Here is a 16,674-nt window from a genome sequence, read left to right as displayed (position 1 = left end):
AATCTCAATTTCAAGGTTGTTTAATCAAAATGTTGACCAAAGTCAAACTTAGCCTTTTAAGGCCAAACCATGGAACCAAGTGTTCCGGTTTCAACCCGAACTCTTTCAAATCCCGAACTAACCATCCTCACAAGTCATAAAATAGTAAAAGCATGTATAGAATGTCTTATTTAGGGGAACAGGGTTCTAGAAAGTAAAACGACTGGTCATGTAACGACCCGACCGATCATTTTGAGCTTTTTCACTTTGCTCGCCAGTTCTCGGGCATGACTTGCCCTGTGTGATGGATTATGACTTATGTAAATTGTTAGTATTGGTTTTCAGGGTAATCGGAATGAATTTGGAAGAACAATTCTCAGATAAGAATTTTTATGATCTGGTTAGCTCCGTTAGGTGATTTGGGACTTAGGAGCGTGATCAGAATGCATTTTGGAGTTTCGTGGAAGGTTTAGGTTTGAATTGACGAAATTGAGATTTTGGCGTTTTCCGGTTGATAGGTGAGATTTTGATATTGGAGTCGGAATGGAATTCTGGAAGTTGCAGCAGCTCCGTTGTGTCATTTTTGACGTGTGTGTAACATTTCAGGTCATTCGGACGAGGTTTGGTAGACTTTTTGATCGAAAGCGGAATTTGAAAGTTCTTGAAATTCTTAGGCTTGAATCCAATGTGATTTTGGTGTTTTGATATTGGTTTGAGCGTTCTGAAGGTTGGAACAAGTTTGAACGAGGTTATGGGATATGTTGGCATGTTTGGTTGAGGTCCTGAGGGCCTCGGGTGAGTTTCGGATGGTTCAACGGATCAATTTTGGATTTTGGACTTGGCAGTTTTTGCTGGTTTTGTTGCAGACGATTTGTTCTTCGTGTTCGCGGTCATGGACCCGTATTCGCGAAGGGTATTTTCTGAGGCGGCAAATTTTGCCTTTGCGTTCGCGTTTTGGGTGTCGCGTTCGCGATGTTGTGATGTTTTGATTCTATGCGTTCGCGAGGCCTTTGTCGCGTTCACGTAGAGTGAGTGGGAGCAACTTGGGTCCCTGCCTTTTGTGCTTCGCCTTCGCGCAAGGCGGTCGCGTTCGCGATGGTTTGGAAAGAGGACGCTTTGCATTCACGAGCTGGAGGTCGTGTTCGCGTAAGGAAAATTTATGGTCAGCGGATTTTTGTGCTTCGCGAACGCAAGGATTTGATCGCGTTCGCGAAGAAGGTTTTTGATGCTTGGGTAGAATGTTTAAATAGCCATTATCCGCGATTTTGGGGCTAACTTTCACCATTTTTGGGCGATTTTGGAGCTTTTTGAGAGGTTTGAAGAGGGATTCAAGAGATAACACCTGGAGGTAAGATTTTTGAACTCAATACTCGATCCTATGTTGATTCTTACTTGTTTAATCATAAAATATGTGAAAAATTAAAGCCTAAAATTGGGGAATTAGGGCTTGAATTTGGAGAGTGTAAATTGGGAATTTTAAGGGGCAATTGAGGTTCGATTTTGATGTTCTTGGTATGTATAAACTCGTGAGAGGATGAGGATTCTATTGATGTGACTTTTATCGGATTCCAACACGTGGGTCCGGGGGTCGGGTTTGACCAATTTCGGAATTTTTAATGTAAATTGGATATTTTCGAGTGGGCTTTGTTCCCTTAGCATATTTTAATAGTTATGTACTGATTGTGGCTAGATTTGGAGCATCTGAAGGTTGATTTGTGAAGGAAAAGGCATCGTGGGCTAGAGTTTGGACCGGATCGAGGTGACTAATGATTGTAAATGATGTCCTGAGGGTATGAAACCCCGGATTGCACATCGTTGTGCTATATTGAGGTGACACACACACTAGATGACGAGTGTGGGGTCGTGCACTGTTGGGGATTGTGACCTAGTCCATCCCGAATGAGTTGTTTTGTCGCGTATTTGATTGAAAACTGTTTGCTATCATCTTGTTTTGGGCGGAATGCCATATTTGGGCCTAGTGCCAACTATTTGGACCCTTATGGGATTTTTACTGATATTTCCTCAATGTTTTTACTTTAAACTTGTACTCAGTCATGCTATATCCTACTGTTTTCATAACTCATCTATGTTTACTCTGTTTTAACACATTAAATGATATTTCAAATATTATTTTGGGCTGAGCATCATGTTTTACTGTTGCCCGAGTGGCTTATGTGATTTTGACTGAGTAAAGCCGAGGGCCTGTATTGTGAGGATACTTTTAGGTCGGGCTGCACGCTGCAGCGGTGATACAGTGATTATGATTATGAGGCCGATGGCCTGAGTTTTGTATGCCACGAGGTGGCTTGTTGAAATGAGGTCGAGAGCCTAGTGATGATGACACGAGATGACTTGATATTGCGCTTGGGCCATAAGGGGCCCCTCCAGGAGTCTGCACACCCTCAGTGAGCGCGGGTACCCATTGTGATGTGAGATTTAGCCCGAGGGGCTGGTGTTGTTCCATGTTGTTACCCGAGGGGCTGTTTCTGTTGGTATTTGTGCCCACGTGGCGAATTTTCTATGCTTATCTGTTCTAGTTGCTTGCATTTAATTGCTTAACTGTTAAAAAGGTTTTTTTAAAGAAGTTTAAACTGAGGTAAGATTCTTTAAGAGATTTCACAGCTTCATTGCTTTTCCTATTGGTTTTGTACTGCTTCTATACAACATGTTGATGTACTGTTTGTGATTTCTTATCGCTCATTCCTTATTTATGATTATTACTCACTGAGTTGGAGTACTCACTTTACTCCCTGCACCTTGTGTGCAAATTCAGGTATTTCTACACCCGGTATCGGGCACTGGTTGAGTAGAGGCAGAGTCATTCGAGTTTAGTAAGGTAGCTGCCCGATGTCCGCAACACTATTTTTCTCCCTCTTAATGTCATTAGACCGTATTTAGTATATTTCTAGAATTTACGTTGTATTTTAGACCTTGGTAGATGCTCGTGACTTGTGACACCTTGATGTCGGGCTGTATCTATTTCCGCACTGTTCATTTAAACTTACATTATGCAATATCTGATTAATTAAAAAGGCCTAAATAGACTTATTAAAATTATTGAAATGAATTTGCGAATTGTGTCGGCTGGCCTTGTCTTCACGAGGGGCGCCATCACGACCGGGTCCGGTTTGGGGTCATGATAGGTCGGGACGTTATATTCTCCACCTCTTAAACAAACGTTCGTCCTCGAATGAGTTTAGAATCATACCTGGAGTGCTGAATAAGTGTAGATATCTGCTCTGCATGTCCTCCTCAGACTCCCAGGTCGCCTCATCGACTTGTTGACCCTTTCATTGAACCTTTACCATGGAAATCCTTTTGGATATCAACTGGCGAACCTGCCTATCAACAATGGCAACTGACTCCTCCTCATAACCTAGGTTCTCATCTAACTGAATTGTGCTGAAGTCTAACACATGTGACAAGTCGGCATGATACCTCCGGAGCATAGACACGTGGAAAACCAGATGAACTCCTGATAGACTGGGAGGTAAAAAATCTCATAAGAAACCTCCCCAACTAGTCTCAACACCTCAAATGGGCCTATAAACCTTGGGCTCAACTTGCCCTTCTTCCCGAACCTCATGATTCCCTTCATCGGCGAGACTTTCAAGAGAACCTTCTCGTCCACCATAAATGATAAATCACGTGCCTTCTGGTCCACATAACTCTTCTGTCTGGACTGTGAGGCATATGCTCTGATACCATGTAGTCACTATGTAGTCACGGCCCAATTCTATTATAGGCCATGATGGCGCCCAGCACCGTCGCTAGGCAAACCAACAGTGAACAATCTCGTGATTTCCCTTTTTAATAGGTTTCCAAGTAAAATAAACTTTCCTTAATTTAAAAGATTTCCGAAATCACATATTTAAAATAATTAAAACGAAAGAAACTGAGTGCAATCATAATCATCGAAATAAACCAAAACCACAAGTCTACTAGCGTGTGCCAAGACATGGTGTCACAAGTGTATGAGTTACTAGTGGAATATACAAAAGGATACTACTCTATTGTGTGAAATGTAATAGACAGAAAATATGATAAAGGAAGATTGCGGATGCTACAGAACGGGCTCGGAAGGCAGTTCATCGTGTAGTCTCGTAGGAGTGATCGAGTGTGCGCGCCAGACTGATATCCAGATGCACCTGCCTCAGATCTTGCATGTTAAGTGCAGAAGTGTAGTGTGAGTACATAAAAAATATGTACCCAGTAAGTATCCCGTCTAATCTCGAAGAAGTAGTGACGAGGGGTCGACTATGCCACTTACTATGGGCTAAGCATGAATTTACATAAATATAGCTGAAAACTCCATATAGGAAATAATAAACAATCCTCTCGCTAATAGTAAATTCCAAGTTTATTTCCATCATTTAACAATTTATATATCAAGCCAATAAACCAATGATCAAATATAAATAGTTCCAAAGATTCATTATACTCAATTATGCCGAGGTCGTACAGCCTGATCCAACATAAAAAATATTTAAACAGTGCACTATCGAGGGTCGAACGGCACGAACCATAGATGCATCTATCTTCTACCGAGGTGTTCGGCCCGCTCTACAAAAGGAAATACTTTAAAGAAACAAAAATTCTCAATAACAGTCAAATGCCCCGTTAACAACTTCAAGTAAGTGAAATTTAACCTTTTGTGATTCTTTTATCTAATTTCAATATGGCTTAAGCAATTAAGTTAACAAGTAGGGTGCGAACATTTGTAAATGTAGCATGATATGGGTCCTAGACTACCCGGATAATAGCATAATTAGTAGCTATGTATGGACTCTCAACACCTCGTCCATACGTAGCCCCCATAAATAGGAGCATATATTCATCAATTCACCTATGAGGTTAATTCCCTCTTACAAGGTTAGAAAAAGGACTTACTATTACGACCCAAACCGATGTGCCACGACGGGCGCCCGGTACCTTACTCAACCGAGTACCAATTTAATGTATCTTTCTTATTACATCATCATATACACGTGACATACGGGCCTAATAGGCCAACATGATCACATATAAACTCAAAACATAGGCTGACAAGGCCATACAATCTTTTACGTACATGACATCTGTCTACAAGGCTCTAAGGATACATAATTTTCATAAAGGTCGGGACAGAGCCCTGTCATACCAAACAATACACATCTAAATCATACTGACCAAACAAGCAACTCCGGAACAAATGGAGTGCACCAACATCTTCCGCTGAGCTGATCGCCTACTTGGAGGACTCTCAGCCTATCTATCGATACCTGCAGGCATAAAATGCAGTGTCCCCAGGCAAAAGGGACGCCAGTACAAATAATGTACCTAGTATGTAAGGAATCAAAATCAGTAAATAATAGACATGAGATAAACATGGAGTAAAAGACTCGAAATGTACGTCTGCATAACTCTGTGATTCATTTTATTTTTATAATATCATGCATATGCATATAAATGTCATACCATGCATATGTATATGTGTTCATAACATTATTAAGCCTCTCAGGGCATTCCATCATATCATTTCGGCCACTGTGGGCAAATCGTCAATGTATACCAGCTGATCAGGTGGTAGTGCGTATACAACGCCGTAACATTTTCCCATATCCCATATATATATAATATACGCGTATATAATGCCATCTGGTTATGGGTAAATATACATGTATAAATGCATGAAATGCATATGAAATACGTTACAAGATTTTTCGGAATATCATAAAATCAATATGCCTTTCGGATAAACCTTATCAAATGAGACCCATGGACAGAAGATATAATAATAATTCACATGGAAAATCAATAATATAGACACCCTTAGTATTTTTATGAATAGAGTGATTTATGAAAGTTGTGCATTTGCTCGTTTCATTTGTGTCGTATAGATCATGCCAAAAAGAAAGAAGGGATAGCCTTAACATACCTGATTCAGTTCTCCAGAAAATTCCTCTAACACACGACAATCGCGATAAAACACGTGACGGAAAGACCGGAGTAGGAAAAATCCATATGATGTTCTTGAGAAAGATTGCATCGTACTCCTATAGAATCGCAAGATCCCGTTGCTAATCTTGTATGGAATTTGTTGAAGCTCATTCGTCACTTAGTGAATATGACCATATTCATCTCACGCATAATCTCACCCAACATTGCTGGTTCATCCATTCATATTCTTTCAAGTTACATTATTATTAAAGAGGCCAAGCAAAGGATAATTCCTTATGACTTATGACTCATCAAAGGTGCCACTTATGACTCATCATACATATTATGCCTATACGTGTAAATTCCTATAACCAAGCAAAGGATAATTCCTATAACCAAGTGGTCCCACTTTGACCAAGCAAAGGATAATTCCTATACGTGCAAACAAATGCCTTATGACTCATCAATGCATCTTTATCTACTTAATCATAATTATCCCCATAATTAATCAATTGTCCACATAATTAAGAATTATCTCAAATTACTTAAAATACTACTCACTTTTAGCACACCTTATACACTTTACTATTTTTGTCATGTGGTACCTTGTATGACACTAGCACACCTTTAAAGGATATTCTTATGTCGTCCATTTTATTATCGCCAGAATGCAATATGAAATTCTCATGATGTCAACCATTATCAAATCACTCAGTCCCTAATCCATGTTTAGTTTATCTTGTTTACCAGCCCATACTGATTTCTATTACTCTAGGGTCTAGCTTTTTATCTTGGTTATCGCGTTAGAGTCACAGACTTATTTTTCGAAATGAGGATATGACTTTATGGCCTATACTCTTTTGTTGTCTCAAGGCCCGGATCCTCTCGTCTTTTCCTTCACTTGACTATATACTCTGTAATATTGTTATTCATATTATTTTTTGATCCACCGTTATCACTCATTTATCACACCTTACTCATAATGCTTCATTTACTCTCTTCTTATTTTCCACTAATATTTATGTCTATCACTTTATTTTGAAAATACGAACAAGACATTCCTTTTCTTTTAGCTCCCTTTGCTTCATCTACTAGATCTTGGGGTTGCCTAGCATTCTCGCTCTACTAGGGGCAGGAGCCATACTAAGATAATATTTATCCTTTTCAGGCTTCCAGTGCCTATCTTTGTAGAACTCATATCTAACTGTACTATTTTAGAGTGCACCATCTAGGTGTCTCACAAGGAGATCCATTACCACGTTTGCACTATCCTTCGGAAATGTCAACTAACTCTACCAATCCATCCCCTATTTTGGGTTACTCTAACCTTAGCCAGATCCTAATAGCCCGTCCTTCTCTTAAACTATATCTGTTAGCTCTCATAGGGCATAACTGAGATCAGTGTGGCCGATTGTATGTACATCTGTAACTATTGAAGATAATTCAAAATGCTTATATCTCCCTTCCTGAATGGTAAATAATGATAATCTTTATTAACTGGGTACCCCGTACCCTTCTTCACCTTACTTCTTTTACTTACTGAAACTTGTGTCTTCCTTCCGATTCTGTTAATCCTTTTTACTGTAAGAGTGGATAAGTATTCTTGCCTTAGAGATCCTTACCAAAGAGCTTACACATCTTAGTATACACATGATCTGCTGAATACCTCATATTTATCCATCATGAGCATGATGCAAAAATTGAGTTCCTCTGACTCAACTCTTCCACATCTATATCTCTTACCAACTATCTTTCTAGATGTAGGTATCATCTTATTACGAATAGAATTTAGGAATTTGAATTCCTACGACTGAGCTCTACCATATGATCTAGAGTAAGAAGAAAGAGTGACAATGCTAAATGCCCTATAGTGTCACGACCCTAAACCCGGACCCGGTTGTGATGGCGCCTCTCGTGAAGACAAGGCCAGCCGACACTACCCATTTCAGTATTTAACAGTTAAGCATTAAGAAACAGTCTAAGCAGGATCAAATAAACGAAGGATTAAACAGTTAATAGCATAATTCGCGAAAAATAACCCAACATAGCCCGGTACCGGGGTGTCACTAATCATGAGCATCTAAATAATCCGGAATACTCCAAATCAAACTACAGAGTTTAATGCAGAAACTAAGAACATGGGGAAGTAAGATAGGGAAGAGCTCCGGGCTGCAAACGCCAACAGCTACCTAGAGACTCTTCGGATCCGCGTGAGCCGGAAATGATCAGCCCTCGGGAGCAAGACCAGATACGCCTGAATCTGTACACCAGGTGCAGGGAGTAAAGTGAGTACTCCAACTCAGTGAGTAATAATCATAAATAAAGACTGAAAGTAGGAAATCACGTAAGGCACAAAAGCATGCTATAATGAAGCAGTAAAACCATTAAAACAGTAAACCAGTGAAAGATAGGTAAAAATCCTCTAACTCAAATTTAACTTCATGAAAAGCCTTTTTCAACAATTAAGTATGGTAATTGACAGGAAATTAAGAAAAACAAAAAATATAAAGGTTCGCCCCCGGGCACAGTATCAATAAATCCGCCCCTCGGGCAACATCTCAGAACAATACCAGCCCATCAGGCTCAATCTCAGAACAGTACTAGCCCCTCGGGCTCCAATCTCATATCACAATGGGTACCCGCGCTCACTGGGGATGTGCAGATTCCTGGAGGGGCCCCTTACTTCCCAAGTGCAATATCAAGCCATCTCGTGGCATCATCACTAGGCCCTCGGCCTCATATCAATCAAGCCATCTCGTGGCGTACGTATCTCAGGCCCTCCACCTCATAATCAGTATCAAATGTTTCCTCACAACATAGTCCCCCGGCCTTACTCAGTCAAAATCCACACAAGCTACTCGGGCAATAGTACAACATGATTCTCAGCCCAAAAATATCATTTAAAAGATCATGTAAGTGTTAAAATAGAGTAAACATGGCTGAGTACGAAAACAGTGAAATTAACATGACTGAGTTCAAGTATAAAGTCAAAACAGTGAGGAAATACTAGTAAAAATCCCCGAAGGGTTCAAATATTTGGCACAAGACCAAATATGGCATTCGGCCCAAATCATCATGATAGCAAATAGATTTCAGTCAAATACGCGATAAAATAGTCATTCGGGACGGACTAAGTCACAATCCCTAACAGTGCACAACCCCACGCTCGTCATCAAGCGTGTGCGTCACCTCAATATAGCACAGCGATGTGCAAGTCCAGGGTTTCATACCCTCAGAGCATCATTTACAATCATTACTCACCTCGAACCGATCAAATCTCTAGCTCATGATGCCTTTGCCCCTCGAATCGGCCTCCACTCGCGTTGAATCTAACCAAAATCAGAACGAGAACGTCAAAATATGCTACGGGAATGAAACCCAAGCGAAAACAATCAATTTACAACATAAATCCCGAAATTACCAAAATCCGACCCTGGGCCCACATCTTAGAATTCGATAATTTTTACATCAATAGATTCCTTGTCTCCCCACGAATTCATATATATCAAAAGTTCTGAAATCCGACCTCAAATGGTCCTTCAAATCCTCAGTCAAAGGTCTAAGTTTACATGCCCTAGTTCTTCAATTTTTTTGGCTTAATTTCCATGATTATTTAGGTGAAATTCACATTAGAATCAAGTTTTAACTCCAAGAATCTTACCTCCAAGTGATTCCTCTTGAATCCCCTTCAAAAAGCTCCAAAAATAACCAACAATGGAAGAAATAAACTCCAAAATTGCGGACAAGACGAGTATTTAAACATTATGCCCAGGCCTTAATTCCTTCTCCGCAAATGCGGTCAAAGCCTCGTGTTCACGAAGCATAAATTGACTTTGACTAAAAATCCTCTTACACGAACGCGATATACCCATCGCGAATACGATGGTTCCTCAGACTTACTCTTCGCGAACGCACTCCCTCTCTCGCGAACGCGATGAACAACTCGACCTCAAACCCAGCTGACCAATTTCCTCTATGCGAATGCGCTTCCCTTCTCGCTAACGCGATGCACGAACATCCAGCCCTTCGCGAACGCATAGCTTTCCTCGCGAACACGAAGGCTTAAATTCCACCTTCCTCAACTGATCCTTCGTGAATGCGAGGGTCCACTCGCCAACGCGAAGAGTAAAATACTTGCAACAGCTGAAACCAAAATTTGCAATTTTCTTCAACTTAAAATGATCCATTCAACCCTCCGAAACTCACCCGAGGCCCCCGGGACCTCAACCAAAGGCACCAACATATCTGAAAACCTTATTCAAACTTGTACAAATCTTCAAAACACCTCAAACAACATCAAATCAACCAAAACACATCGGATTCAAGGTTAAGTTTCCAAAATCTTCCGAATTTCGCTTTTGATCAAGAACCCAACCAAACCATGTCCGAATGATCTGAAATTTTGCACAAACATCCCAAATGACACAACGGAACTATTGCAACTCTCATAATTCTATTCCAACCCCTATATCAAAATCTCATCTACCAAACGGAAATTGCCAAAATATCAACTTCGCCAATTCAAGCCTAAATCTACTCTAAACCTCCAAAACTCATTCCGATCATGATACTAAGTCCAAATCACCTCCCGAAGCTATCCGAACCATCAGAACTTACATCCGAGCCGTCTAACACATAAGTAAACATCCGGTGGACTTTTTCCACCACTTTTCTCACGACACCACTTTTCTCACGACCCAAACTAATGGGCCGCGATGGGAACCCGGTACCTTACTCAACCGAGTACCAACGTAACGTATCTTTTTTATTACATCATCATATACATGCGACATACGGGCCTAATAGGCCACATGATCATTTATAAACTCAAAACATAGGCCGACAAGGTCATACAATCTTGTAAGTACATGACATCTGTCTACAAGTCTCTAAGGATACATAATTGTCATAAAGGTCGAGATAGAGCCCCGCCATACCAAACAATACACATCTAAATCATATTGACCAAACAAGCAACTTCAGAACAAATGGAGTGCACCAACATCTTCCGCTAAGCTGATCGCCTACTTGGAGGACTCTCAACCTGTCTATTGAGACCTGTAGGCATGAAATGTAGCGTCCCCAGGCAAAAGGAACTTTAATACAAATAATGTACCGATCATGTAAGGAATGAAAATCAGTAAATAACAGACATGAGAGAAACATGGAGTAAAAGACTCGACATGTACGTCTGCATAGCTATGTGAATCATTTCATTTTTATAATGTCATGCATATGCGTATAAATATCATACCATGCATAGGTATATGTGTTCATAACATCATCAAGCCTCTGAGGGTATCCCATCATATCATTTTGGCCACTGTGGGCAAATTATCAACGTATACTAGCTGATCAGGTGGTGGTGCATATATAACGCCGTAACCTTTTCCTATATCCCACATACATATAATATACACATATATAATGTCATCTGGTCATGGGTCAATGTACATGTATAAATGCATGAAATGCATATGAAATACGTTACAAGATTTTTCGCAATATCATAAAATCAATATGCCTTTCGGATAAACCTTATCAAATGAGACCCATGAATAAAAGATATAATAATAATTCACATGGGGAATCAAGAATATAGACACCCTTAGTATTTCTATGAATAGAGTGATTTATGAAAGTTGTATATTTTTCTCATTTCGTGTCGTATAGATCATGCCAAAAAAAGAGAAGGGATAGCCTTAACGTACCTGAGCCAATTCTCTTGACAATCTTTCTAACACACGTCAATTGCAACAACACGTAATGACGGATCGGAGTAGGAAAAAATCCGCATGATATTCTTGAGAAAGATTATACCGTGCTTTCTTAGAATTACATCCCACGCATATTCAGATCTTGTATGGAATTTGTTGAAGCTCATCCGTCACTTAGTGAATATGACCATCTTCATCTCACGCATAATCTCACCCAACGTTGCTAGTTCATCCATTCATATTCTTTCAAGTTACATTATTATTAAAGAGGCTAAGCAAAGGATAATTCCATATGACTTATGGCTCATCAAAGGTGCCAGTTATGACTCATCATATATATTATGCCTATACGTGTAAATTCCTATAATCAAGCAAAGGATAATTCCTATAACCAAGTGGTGCTACTTTGACCAAGCAAAGGATAATTCCTATTACCAAGTGGTGCCACTTTGACCAAGTAAAGGATAATTCCTATATGTGTAAACTAATGCCTTATGACTCATCAATACATCTTTATCCACTTAATCATAATTATCCCCACAATTAATCAGTTGTCCACTTAATTAAGAATTATCTCAAATTACTTAAAATATTACTCACTTTTAACACACCTCATACACCTTACTATCATAGTCATGTGGTACCTTGTATGGCCCTATGTTACACCCCTAAGTTTAACAATATTGACTCCGTTATATAAATTTGATATGGTATTTTGAGTGGAACTTTTTATTTTGGTAAAGAAAAAATAGTTTGAAAAATATGATTTTATATAGTTATTAATATTACTACTTTCGAATATGCTTTAAATTTTACACATATATAATATGAGAAAGTTTATGATATTTTCTTTATTATAAAGATAGAAATTATTTTCTCACAAGAAAAGAAGGTTATTTTTTTTTACCATTTTAAGAATTAAGCGTACGAGAATTTTTACTCTTTATATGAGATTAGGAAAATTATAAGTTGAGAAAATATATGTAATTTTACGTGAATGTTTTAATGAAATAATAGCGTATGTATTTATTTTATATGGTACCACATGACCACGATAGTAGGGTATATATATAAAGTATGTTAAAAGTGGATAATATTTTAAACAATTTGAGATAGTTCTTAATTATGTGGGTAATTGGTTAATTATCGGGTATCGGAATATTACCGAATTAACTAATTGGTTAGTGGATAAAGGCTTAAAATCCCCCTCCACTTGACAACCATATGATATTTGATGACTCTTAAACTAAAACTTGCAAGATGGCAAAATTCCTTGGCATTAGTCTTTAAGCCATAAATATATCAACATCCTAGCTGTGAATATCTACTAGCTATGTTTTGACTCATTTTATGGATCCTACATTTTACTTAACCTTTAAAATTCATTTATCTTTCTTCTTTTCGGATTTGAAATATTTATTGTAAGAAAATTGTCAGAAAAACTAACTCTTTTAGAAATAGTGAATTGCAGAAGGTAATTAGTTGCAAAATAAAATTTAAACAAGTCATTTTCTATTTTAGAATTTTCCGAGAATCTCTTCATGGTGCACAATTTAAGGAGAAGGCCTTAGATGCTAAATAGATAACTAAAGAAAGGAATAGATTTCTACCAGGAATTATGAACTTTCATGCTAGTCTTTTGCTACCTCTCTCTCATTCTATGCTTGTTGCTTCTTTTTGACTATTTGTAATTAACAATAAAAAATCTTTTTCAACTTTTGTAACCGACCCCTTGCTCCCTATAGATTGTATTGTTCCTTTTCAGTCTGTTTCGAAATGCATTCCGCTTTCTAAATTGAAAATATTGTTCCTTAATTTAAAATTTATTCCAATTGAATTTACAAAATGCTATCCATTTAACTTAAAATCAAAATCTTGCTTCTTACCCTATTTATCAACTTTTAAAAATTTCACAATTTTAAAAGTTAAAATCCACATAAGTTTAGCATCACTATAGAGCCTTTCTCAAAGTGTCAATACAAATCTCCTTGATTATAAAGAGATTTATATGGAGATCATTTTATTATTATACCATCTCAACTTATGAGAAAAATTACTTCAGCTCTATACTTTGCTTCAGTTTCTCTATAATACTACATGATTTCAACTTTTCTCCTTGCATAACATAGAATATGGACAATGGGAGTATAATTCCAAGCCCTTTAGGGGGGGGGGGGTAAGCTGTGCACTTGATATCATCGTGAGTTATTTCAAATTTTCTATTGGCTAAAAGAAAATTTATCGGGATGGTAGAGGGTCGACCTCATTATCTGCCGAGTTTCGAACCATACGCCTCTGACCCTTGGGGATTTCTCAGTTCATTTACCAAAAATAAATTATTATTAGGATGCGACTATGCCTGCATAAGTTTGTTGATGCTGGTAGACATACCAGAAATTGTCTTTCAAATATTTGATGTTTGTTTGGTTTCAATTTCGTATAGCTTTACAGAGGGAAATTTATTAACCAAATGAAACTAAAGAAGATATGTACCTTGAGTTATGGAGAGCCGTGGTCATCCTCTAGGCCTCTTAACTGAGTGTCCCATTTTTCTCCACAACTAGCACTTTGAGATTATAATTTCTGGCTGGAGACCTTAAATAAGCAATGAATGTCAAGTAGTAATCAAATAAAGAACTTCAGGTATGTTAAGGCTATCCCTTCTTTCCATTTTGTCATGAACTATATGATACAACGAAGCGAGCAAGCACGCAAGTTTCAGAAATGATTCTATTCTTAGAAGTATTAAGTTTGCCTATGTTCCTGATTCCCCATATATCCTGCTACCATATTGTCTATTCATGGATCTCATAACATTCCAAGAGATCATATTGACTTACTTTATTATGCATTGCGTTCATTTATACATGTGCATTTACCCATGACTCAGACGACGTTATATATGTGTGTATATATATATATATATATATATATATATATATATATATGAATATAGGATATGGGAAAGGTTATGGCGTTATATACGTACCACCACCTGAACAGCTGGTATACGTTGATGATTTTCCACAGTGGCCGAGATGATATGATGGGTTGCCCTTAGAGGCTTTATGATGTTATGTACGTACAAACCTATGCATTGCATGCCATTTATATGCCATTTATATGCATATGCATGATAATATAACTCTTTCACGATTTCCAGTTTGGGGAGTGTGTGCTACACTCCATGTTTCTTCTATGTCCTTAATTAAATGTTAACTTACTGTTATGTTTCAATTTCACCTTACATACTCGGTACATTATTCGTACTGACGTTCTTTTGTTGAGGACGCTGCATTCATGCCTGCAGGTATTGACAATCAGTTTGACGAGGCCTTATAGTAGACATGGTTAACATTCAGTGAAGGATCAGTAAGACTCCATTTCATTCGGAGTGCAGCCATATCTATAAGTCATTATGTCAGAGTTTTGCTACAGACTTAAGGGTAGGCCAGTACCCTGTCCCATTTTATGTCAAATAATCTTTGAGGCTTTGTAGACACAGTTTTATTATGTACAGTATGTCAGAGGCCTTGACGGCCCATATGTATTCATGTTTTGTGAACGATGGTTCACTGATATAATAGTTGCCCACTTACAATTTTACATTACGAGTTATGGTCATGTTGGCCCATGATAGTTATAAAAGGAATAAATGAGTTACAGAGTGGTTCGCTCGGGTTAGTGCGGCACCGGGAGCCAGCCACGCCTCCCAAGGTTGGGGCGTGACAAAGTGGTATCAGAGCGGGTCGTGTCCTAGGGAGTGTACAAAGCCGTTCCTAATAGAGTCTCACTTATGGGTGTGTTGCGCGCCACATTTATAATTGAGAGGCTATAGGGCATTTAGGAAATATTACCCTTCTTTTGTTTCCAGATCGTGCCATAGAACTGAGTCGTAAAAAGTCAGTATGAAGTTTACGTCGGGTTTTGTATGCACTAGAGGTGCAGTTATCACAGTAAAACTTTAAGGCGTAATTTCCACCTACTATAACCCAAATAAAGGAATTAGATTTCGCAAAAATTATAAAGAGTTCATATAGAATCACTCAGATTTCTCAAACATTTTCATAAGCTATAAGATACATCAATTGTCGCTAATACAATTTGGTTTAAAGTAAATACTAGTATCAAGATTTTAGGCAGCCAATATTTCTCAATACGAGCAAGTCTATGTAAGTGAACCACCAAAACATGAGCACTCCCCATGTCATTTTTTAATATTTTTCTCCACCTTCCATAAACCAACTTGTTAATTAATCTTTCCCAACCTTATTGAAGATACGAGATACTCAACTACAAAAGGTTGTGAATAGTCAATACTTCATATATATTTTGGGTTTTATTTTAGTTTACAGAGGAGACCCTAGTAAAAATTTTGCAAATCTCTAAGAGTTAACATTCGAGAACAAATGTTCTAAAGGGGGAAATGTGACGACCCGGCCAGTCGTCTCATGAGTTACCACTCCGTTTCCCCCATTTATGCTTATTATTATTTTTTATCAGTTTTATATGTGATCGGATTGGTTGGCTCGGGTTCGAAAAGGTTTTGAGAAGGTTTGAGACACTTAGTCTCTTTTGAGGAAGCTTAAGTTGGAAAAGTCAACCAATGTTGACTTATGTGTTAGAGGGCTCGGATGTGAGTTTCGATGGTTCAGATAGCTTAGGGAGGTGATTTGGGACTTAGGAGCGTGATCAGAATGTGTTTTGGAGGCCTGGAGTAGATTTAGGCTTGAATTGACGAAATTGGATTTTTGGCGTTTTCCGGTTGGTAGGTGAGATTTTGATATAGGGGTCGTAATGGAATTCTGGGAGTTGCAGTAGTTTCGTTGGGTAATTTGGGATGTGTGTACAAAATTTCAGGTCATTTGGACGTGGTTTGGTATACTTTTGATCAAAAGCGTAATTCGGAAGATTTTGAAAACTTAGGCTTGAATCTAATGTGTTTTGGTTGATTCGATGTTGTTTGGGGTATTTTGAAGATTGGTACGAGTTTGAATAAGGTTATGGGGTATGTTTGTGCTTTTGGTTGAGGTCCTGGGGGCATCGGGGTGATTTCAGA

Source organism: Nicotiana tabacum, chromosome 20 (genome assembly GCF_000715075.1).
Source record: "Nicotiana tabacum cultivar K326 chromosome 20, ASM71507v2, whole genome shotgun sequence".
Lineage (NCBI taxonomy): Eukaryota > Viridiplantae > Streptophyta > Magnoliopsida > Solanales > Solanaceae > Nicotiana > Nicotiana tabacum.
Note: the sequence above shows the minus strand (reverse complement) of the source record.